Source organism: Salmo trutta, chromosome 33, assembly GCF_901001165.1.
Source record: "Salmo trutta chromosome 33, fSalTru1.1, whole genome shotgun sequence".
Classification (NCBI taxonomy): domain Eukaryota; kingdom Metazoa; phylum Chordata; class Actinopteri; order Salmoniformes; family Salmonidae; genus Salmo; species Salmo trutta.
In genome coordinates this window covers 10,148,758-10,156,283 of record NC_042989.1, presented here as the reverse complement: position 1 = coordinate 10,156,283, position 7,526 = coordinate 10,148,758, and the positions used below count along the sequence as shown (strand labels likewise).

The window sequence follows — 7,526 nt, the reverse complement described above, 5'->3', positions numbered from 1 at the left end:
CGCACTATATCTCCAGTGCGCATTCATAGCCCGGTGCGCTCTGTGCCTGCGCCCCGCATTTGCCGTGCTAGAGTGGGCATTCAGCCAGGACGGATTGTGCCGGCTCAGCGCTCCTGGTCTCCAGTACGCCTCCTCGGTCCAGATATCCTGCGCCAGCTCTACGCACTGTGTCGCCAGTGCGCCTTCACAGCCCAGTTCGTCCTGTACCAGCACCCTGCACTTGCCGGGCTAAAGTGAGCATCCAGCCAGGACGGGTTGTGCCAGCCCTACGTTCCAGACCTCCAGTGCGCCTCCACGGCTCAGTATATCCTGTGCCAGCTCCACGCACCCGCCTTCCAGTGCGTCTCCCCAGTCCGGTGAGACCTGTTCCGGCTCCACGTACGAAGCCTCCAGTGATGATCCATGGCGCGGAGCCTGTAGTGATGATCCATGGCGCGGAACCTTCAGCGACGGTCCCCTGTCCGGAGCCTTCAGCGACGGTCCACTGTCCGGAGCCTTCAGCGACGGTCCCCAGTCCGGAGCCTTCAGCGACGGTCCAGAGTCTCCAGCAACGGTCCGCAGTCCGGAGCCTTCAGCGACGGTCCAGAGTCTCCAGCGACGGTCCGCAGTCCAGAGCCTTCAGCGACGGTCCAGAGTCTCCAGCGACGGTCCGCAGTCCAGAGCATCTAGTGACGTTCGGCAGTGTAGAGCCTCCAGCGGGGGTTCCCAGTTCGGAGCTTCCGACGATGATCCACGGTCCGGTTCCTCCGGCGACGATCCACGATACACAAAAGCGGAGGGATCAGCAGGCGGAGCGGTGGCTACACCCCGAACCGGAGCCGCCACCAAGGGTAGACGCCCTCCCAGACCCTCCCCTATAGGTTCAGGTTTGCGGCCGGGAGTCCGCACCTTTGGGGGGGCGGGGGGGGGTACTGTCACGCCCTGACCTTAGAGAGCCGTTTTATTTCTCTATTTGGTTAGGTCAGGGTGTGATGTGGGGTGGGCATTCTATGTTGTCTTTCTTTGTTTTGGCCGACTGTGGTTCCCAATCAGAGGCAGCTGTCTATCGTTGTCTCTGATTGGGAATCATGCTTAGGCAGCCTTTTTCCACCTGTGTTTTGTGGTTAGTTGTTTTCTGTTTCGTATTCTGTACCTGACAGAACTGTGCGCTTTCGTTTCATTTTTGGTAGTTTTGTTTTAGTGTTTTTGGTGAAAATAAGCATCATGAACACTTTCCACGCTGCGCTTTGGTCTCATTCAAACGACAGCCGTTACACCCTCACCAACACAGACAGACTTGAAGCTGGTAGAAGCTTCAGCCCTTAGTTCTTCTTCCTCCTTGCCATATAATTAAGTCAACTTAACATCAAAGGGTTGTTGTTTTCATTGAGGTACTTTGCATTTTCCTTACTATTTTGTAATCTGTTTCAAACATGCAATGACTCCGTATTGCAGGAGCAAGTTCACAAGATTATATAAAGCTTACATTTAATGATGCAGACTAAGACCTGTTACTGAAAATGACAGAACCATTTGGTTGTTGTGAGTTTCCTCCACAGGGTGATGAGTCAGCACAGCAGACCTGTTGTTGGAATGGGAGATACCGTTGGTAGTAGCACTGCTGGTGACTAACCATGGCTGTGTCCCAATTGACACCCTATCCCTTATACACTGAGTATACCAAACATTAGGAACACCTTTCTAATATTGAGTTACACCCCCCAGCCCCCCCTGCCCTCAGAACATACTCAATTCGTCGGCGCTCCACAATTCGAAGGCGTTCCACAGGGATGCTGGCCCTTTTAGGTGGTGGAGCATTCTTGATACACATGGGAAACTGTTGAGCGGGGGAAATCCAGATGCGTTGCAGTTCTTGACACAAACCTACCTACTACCATACCTTGTTCAAAGGCACTTAAGTCTTTTGTCTTGCCCATTCACCCTCTGAATGGCACACATACACAATCCATGTCTCAATTGTTTCAAGACTTAAAAATCATTTTTTAACCTGTCTCCCCTTCATCTACACTGACTGAAGTGGATTTAACAACTGACATCAAGGGATCATATCTTCCACCTGGATTCACCTGGTCAGCCTATGTCATGGAAAGAGTAAGTGTTCTTAATGTTTTGTATACTCAGTGTATAGTGCACTACTTTTGACCAGGGTCCATCTACTTTTGACCAGGGCCCATAGGTTCACTATACATGTATAGTGAATAGGGTGTAATTTGGGATGCACCCCATGATATCACAGAGAAGATTAGGCTTAATAAACAAACACATCAATACACCCAAGCTTATTCACCACCCACTACCATTTCTCCATGCCTTTACAGTGATGTAGTGCCATTGAGGCTTGTGGGAATGGACTGTGTAATAAATCTGCATGGTGTCGTGTTGAGAAATAATTTAGCTGACAGGCTGTCTTCACTGATGTTATCTCAGAATAATTTATTTTGTTGGCCATTTGCACTTTTTTCTGTAAGAAGCAAATTGCACGTGTATACTAGCAAATGATAAGTGCATACATTTCCAGTTCAACATGGGAGGCTGTCATTAAGGCCTTTTAACATTAGTATCTCCCATAGCCAGCTGTTTCATGCCTTCTGGAGGGCACCCCATAGAGCATGGAAAACCTCTCTCACACTGTTACCAACTAGTTTTCAATCAAAGAGGAATTAATTATTATGGTTCTTTCCCCTATGATATCAGACAGTGAACACCACCCACCATCATTGGCTTGAAGAGGGCCAAAAGCAGTTTGTCATAGTTTATTTAAAGGGTATATTGTAGGATTTCAAACATGTATAACCCATACATACCACATCCATAAGCAGGACATGAGCGTTTCATAACAAAGACAAATCAACAAAAATGTCAATCTGCAGTTGTTGACATGATGTATTGCTTATAAACATGGTATGAAGGGTTATGAATGTGTCCTTAGGTCCATTTTTTGTAAGAGGTACCAATATGAGTAAAAGGTGAGCTGAGATTTTACTTTATTAAAGCGGTACAGTTGTATACCTGCAGTCCCTCTCTGGCAAGAGCAGAGACATTTTGCATATCGCTCTAGAGGATGCGATGTGATCAAAGAGACAACAGTGAAGCAAGTAGGGGCTCGACAGCACCTGATGCAACGGTAACAAACACTAGCAACGAGCTTTAACTTTATACACATCATCCACCGATACCCTCAGTATTTGCACTCTGATATAATGTCAATCGGATCTGTACAATTGCTCAGTTCCGAGTTTGTCTTTTCATAAGGAATCTTTTAGCAATAGATTTTTCCAACACCTTGTGACATTTATTGATCATAAGGGCTATGTTTGCATCCCAACTGGCACCCCATTCCCTACATAGACTCAGACTATATTGATTGTGCAGGGCTGAAAGAGAAGGCTATTACTAAGGAGGGTGTAAGGACCAATGGTTGAGATTCACAAACAACACTTACATTAGATGAGAACACACACTACTGTCTGCTGCATCATGTCTATTTCCAGGTTGATACAGCATGATCTTCACACTTACAGGACATGGGAACCTCACACATTGTCTGCTCTTGGAACTGATTTGAATTGAACTATTGGCTTATAAAACAATGGTATTCAGTGTTATTCAGAGAGCGTCAGGTTACAAATAGGTTTCTGCTATCAGGTTTCTGGTAATCCATTGGATGCATAAAGGGCTCACAGATCACTGCATCTGTACATAGCTCATCTCTAAATAGCCCATCCAACTACCTCATCCCCCATACTGTTATTTATTTTGCTCCTTTGTACCCCAGTACCTCTACTTGCACACTCATCTTCTGCACATCTATCACTCCAGTGTTTAATTGCTATATTGTAATTATTTCGCCACTATGGCCTATTTATTGCCTTACCGCCCTTATCCTACCTCATTTGCACACTGTATATAGACTTTTTCTATTGCATTATTTACTGCATGTTTGTTTATTCCATGTGTAACTCTGTGTTGTTGTTTGTGTCGCACTGCTTTGCTTTATCTTGGCCAGGTCGCAGTTGTAAATGAGAACTTGTTCTCAACTAGCCTACCTTGTTAAATAAAGGTGAAATAAAATAAATAAAATAAATTAAGAATCGTGGTTTTGTTTTGAAAGGAGTAAAACCCGATTTTACAATTTCCCCATGATAAATTAGAAACAAAACAGCAGGCATAATGACTCCAGGACCAAGTCTGTACTAAAAGTAAAAGCGTCATCCTTCTTTAGAAATATATTTTCTCTTCCTATTTTTACTACAAAACTTGTGACAACAATGACACAGGGTTAAAGTTATGTTGATTGACCTTTGACAGGTAAGCTGCAATGCTCTGAGCAAGCGAGATTGTGAGAGAGAGATAAATATAGAGAGAGCTCTGAGTGTTTTAAGTTTGTAATGAACAGGCTCTGATTCCAATGCCTTGTTCTTCATATTGACGGATGGAAAGGTGCCAATCCAGAACACTAGGATCCTGTGTGAAACAACTCCCTCTTGTTCTCCACCATTCAGCGTTGGTTGGAAGAGAATGCGCACCTTCCCTAGAATATTTACGCTCTGTTTCAGTGTAGTTTGAAGGATAACATGAAAATAGGAACACTGAAGCGACATAAACAATTGGACAAAGCTTCCTCAGCCTTCCTGCTCGTCCCTGGTGTTTTGTGTCACTACAATTGCAGAGGGACAGCTGAGCCTGAGCCCACACCCAAAACAGACCCAGACAATGGAGCTTGGACTCCTAGCTTCACTGTTAGAGATATTGCATTATGACTGACAACAAAACAGCACAGCGATGTTTGGATTTCCAACTCAATGTAGAAAAGGCTTGTCTAAAAGGGTTGTGACAGTTGTGAGTGACACATTTTCTTTGATACAATGATCAGTCCTCTCATAAACTTCCTAGCACATTTTAGCATTTTACATGTACATTACAACACGCAAGTTGACCATCACATATCATGGTTGCATATGGATATTCTATCTACTAGCCGTCAATCCTTCTGGAAAGAACCAAATACATCAGTTTGAAATGAATTCTACAATGAATTTCCACTTCGATGACAAAAGAATCATCAACCGCAGACACACAAGTAGCAATGACACTAATGTGTATAGAACAGTGTATAGAAATATAGGCTATTGGTGAGTGAGAGACAAGCTGTAGTGGATTCCCCCTCCCCTCTAAGTCAAGATAAAAGCAAGAGCTTAGCAAACAAGGTTTGGCAAATCTGCTTAAAATCCACTAGCGGAGCATTGAAAGTAAAGGCCTTAGGGTGAGCAGCATACTATCTAGTATTAAAAACCTCACATTGCATTGCTCCAGAGAGCTGCGCACTATCCTGTGCACTAAAAATGTGTCTGTCATATAAAACCCTCATGGAATATTATTGTAATTCACATGGAATGTTAATGAAATTCTTCAGATTGATTATTTCGTATGTACATATCCCAAGAATGAACATGTTATAACCATGTAATAACATGGTTTGGCTCCACGCTACAACATAACCACCAATATGTGTCCGTAGCCTTAAAAAGTCTTCTGTATTTTCAAGTAAGAAAATCAGACAGGCCAGGCTGATGCACCATTTGAAAAATGTACCGTATAAATGCTACAGTCTCAATGAATATGTTTATTCTTGTTGACAATGTGCCATCTCCTGGGGATGATCCCCAGTCCTCGGTATGTTATCAGTATCACACAAATAGGCACACCAAACATTCAGGCATTAGTTAATGCATTGACATTCTTCATTTACACAATTACATAGCAACCATGCACGAGCGTCGCGCCCCCGCTTTGAGCCCTAATGGAAAAGTTACTGAGAGCGATGGTGAGAGCATTATGTATCAGTCGCCATTACTGACTGGGATGAGAGGGGAGGGAGCAAGGTCTCGGATTACACGCAGCTAACACCAATAACACTAAATATATGAAAACAATCACATTTTGAATAGAAAGAGTATACGCCGAACGCTCCCTGTGACTTAAAGGACACGAGCCGTTGAGAAATCGAATTTGCTGGAGTAAAATAATACACTTGGAATGCTATCTTTTTTTCGTGTCGGGAGCTGGGAGCGACCATGTTAGGTAGGGGAATGTAATTTGGAATGGACTGCATCGAGTTTCTTCATTAGCTACACTCTGGATAGCATTGTCTGTGTCAAGTAAATTCCAAATAGTTATATTCACGACCAAGGGAGGTAACAAAATATTCCGGCAAGGTCCTTGTAGTTTATATTTTGCGCTCAGTGAAATGTATTGTTCGACTAACACTATCTTGCTAGCTAGCCAGCGTTAGCTACAGCTTGCTAGCTAGTTGGCTAACCTCAGCCAGAGAGGATTGACTGGAAGCGAGCATTTTTTTGCGTGGTGTCGGGGCAAGGCCCGCGAGCTGGCTAGTCATTCTTTCCTGCAAATATCATTGATGGGTTGTCATTGTCATAGTTTCTGAATACAATGGCATAGTCAGACGTAGCCTTTTATTGCATGGGTTATTTTAATTGTACCAATAGTGCGCAGATTAAGCACGTCAGCTAGGCCAATTATTAACTTGCAAGCTAACGTTACTGTCTAGCTAATGAACCTATGATTGTTGCAAGATGATCGTTCATGTGTGGGTTACTCGCAAATTGTCTAGAACAGCATTCTGTTTTTAAATAACCTCTACATCTCGTGGTAGTGGATTGCTTCTAGTGAGTTTAACGTGTGCCTCCCCGGCGATGAAATTATTGGTTGTATGTCATTATCATCAATGACGGGGGTTGAGTAGGGCTCTCAGTTCAGAACGTAGTTAGCAGACATTGAATGAAATGTAGTCAGGTACTAGCTCCAACTATTAATGAAAGGAAGTCAAACAACGACAGAGTGAAGGTGGTAATGGTTTGCGATTGTCTACCTTCTCACTTGGATACTGATATTCACATATCTCGTTAATAACTAGAACGGCAATAGCTATGTAATAATAGCTACATTCCTGTCTAATACAAGCGTGGGACCGGCGTAGCTACATTATTGTGTCAGACGTCAATCTGACTGATTTGCTTGTCTGTTTGCTATGTAACATGTCATGATGGGGTGTGTTGCATGATTCTTACAACCATACACAGTGGAACAAATAATAGCCAGTATTGTTGTCAAAATATGCAGTAGATGTGGCAGGTGCAATAGTCTTCCAGTAACCTGCAACAATAGTATTGCTTGGAGTAAACTGAAACGTAATCCATATTGAATGATGATAAATAGTAGTTTATTTCTAAATTATTTGTGGGTCACTGGTTATTCCACTCAAAGTGGAAGAAATACGTTTTTTATGGAATTACCAATATTCTGTGGGGAAAATACACTATGAAAAGAGTCACTGACACTGAACATGGGATGTATTTGTTGTTTTACTCTGACAGATGGTACAGGTTTTATAAAAAATGGTATTTGCTACTAACATAGTCATTTCTGTAGGTTTGGCTTATGTGACAGTCTCTAGAGAGGGAAATAGCATACTGTTGCTGTTCAGATTTTATCATTAGGCCTGTGGA

General features: G+C 43.3%; 1 protein-coding gene across 1 annotated transcript in view; it reads left to right on the top strand.

Moving 5' to 3' along the window:
• The first annotated feature begins 5,807 nt into the window (after positions 1–5,807).
• LOC115172362 (rho GTPase-activating protein 5) overlaps positions 5,808–7,526 on the top strand; it is a 38,448-nt gene continuing 36,729 nt past the window's right edge. The window contains exon 1 of the mRNA XM_029729741.1: positions 5,808–6,081. The gene's annotated coding sequence lies outside the window, so the exon portion shown is untranslated. The remainder of the gene's footprint in view (positions 6,082–7,526) is intronic.